We start from the raw sequence: 2050 nt of genomic DNA on the forward strand, positions 1-2050 counted from the left end.
CGCGCGCGAGAGAGAGAGAGAGAGAGAGAGAGAGAGAGAGAGAGCCCACCTTCACACTTGAGACACTTCCTGAGCTATATGCCTCTGGCCTCCTCTGTTTGGGCTGATCCCCAGGCTGACCCAGGCACAGACACCTTATGCTTCCTCCTAGCTTTCCCCACCTCCCTTGTCCCATCACCCACATCTCTGGGAAGTAAGGGTTGGATGGGGAAGACACCATGTGACCTGAGAAAGGCTTGCCTCACCCATATTCACGGAGTTCCCCCCCCTCCCCAGCAAATGGAACAGGGATGGAACGGAGCCTTTCTGGTTTCCATTTTGTGGTTTGCTTATGCTAAATTGTAGTTTCCATATAAAGCAAAGCCCCCAAACATGTTTTTAATAGTGAGGGAAAGGTCTTCCAAAGAGACACGCACAGGGGGCTTGGAAGCAATCCGGCAGGCAGGAAGCAATCTGTCCTTCCCTCTCTTTCTAAAACAAGAACTAAGGTTTGTAAGAATCAGAGGGGAAAAAAAATGCTAGAGGGTCTGATGACATGGAGCCTAAAACCTGCCCTCTCTGTCTCATGCCTCTCCAGACCCTCCCTCGCTGCCCAACCCATGGGCCTTCCTAATCTCCAGCTCAGAAAAGATGGCTGGAACAACTGTCTCCACATAGCCCTGGCATCTGGAGAGCCTCACGGCCCACTCACTTCCCCTACACAGTCCCAGTCACTCCTCCAAGCAGGGAGAGCCCAAATCACCCAGTGCTAAATAATTCCCTGGTAGGAGAATCTGTCCTGCTGCCGCTTGGCAGAGGAGAGACAGGAAGCTATTTAGATATATTATCTCCACTTTCAGGAAGTTCTGAGGAACTTTTCTATTGCAGTTCACACAAACTTTCTGTCTAATGGTCATTTAGTTATGCCGGGTCATTAGGTCACCAGAGAGGAATGCTAGGCTAATTCTACCTCATTGCAGAGTCTCTGCTTGCTGCTCCTGATCCAAGGGAGGAGACACAGCTTCCGTGGTCCTGTGGTAGAACAAGGCTGAGCATTTAGCCTAGAGGTCACGGAGGGGGGGGGGTGCAACACTAACTTCAGAGCCCCGTCTTAGCTCCCACATAAACACCTCTTACTCGTAAGAGAAACTTTGAGCTTTCCCAAGGAATTTAGAGGGTGACAAACTGATGCCGCCCATAGGTGCTCTCTGGGAGTCCACCTTTAGCAGAGGTGGAGAGACTCTTACTACCAAAAAATAACGTAATCTAGATTCACAGTCAGTCTATAGGTATGCGTCCGTAGCTAGCCGCTGGCTTCCGTGCAGATGGTGACAGCCATGACTGATTGGTGATTCTATCCCAAACACTATGCTAAGAGTAGTACAGGAATTCACTCGTTTAAGGCCCCAGCAACTCAAGGTAACAGGAGCTAGGAGGAAATTGGCCCAGAAAGCCAGACACTCAGCTACAGGTTACACCAATGGAGCGACCAGGTTGAATCTGGTCCACAGTGACCTTATGCGGTGGCAGACAAGTCCTGTGACGACAGCTTCCAGTAGAGCAGGTGCCAGTCACAAAAGACTTAAAAAAATTGGCTGGTATGACTGAAAAGCCAAGCATCTAGTTTTATTTAACTATAATTCATTTATGTGAAGGTGGGAAAGATGGATAGAGCGGTAGGTTCAAACAAGGAGTGGGGGTGGGGTAGAAAGCAGACTTCTTGGTGAGTGACGATAAGGAATAGTGGAAAATGACCATATGGGGTTGGGGAGATGGCTCAGTGGTTAAGGCGCTTGCTGCCCAAATAGAAAAAATGCGAAAAATCAGAGTTTTGATCCCAAGAACCCACAGAAATGCCTGGTAGATACCGTGGCCTACCTGTAATGCCAGCCTAGGAGTGGGGAGACAGGTGACTCCCCAAACAAAGCTGGTTGACAAGACTATCCATATTGGTGTGGTCTGGGTGGGACTGAGAGAGCTTGGTTCAATTAATAAAGTAAAAAAAGTAATGGAGAATGAGTCTTGTCATCAACTTCAGGCCTCTACACACACACACATACACACACACACA

This window comes from Grammomys surdaster, unplaced genomic scaffold (assembly GCF_004785775.1).
Source record: "Grammomys surdaster isolate TR1022 unplaced genomic scaffold, NIH_TR_1.0 126906, whole genome shotgun sequence".
Lineage (NCBI taxonomy): Eukaryota > Metazoa > Chordata > Mammalia > Rodentia > Muridae > Grammomys > Grammomys surdaster.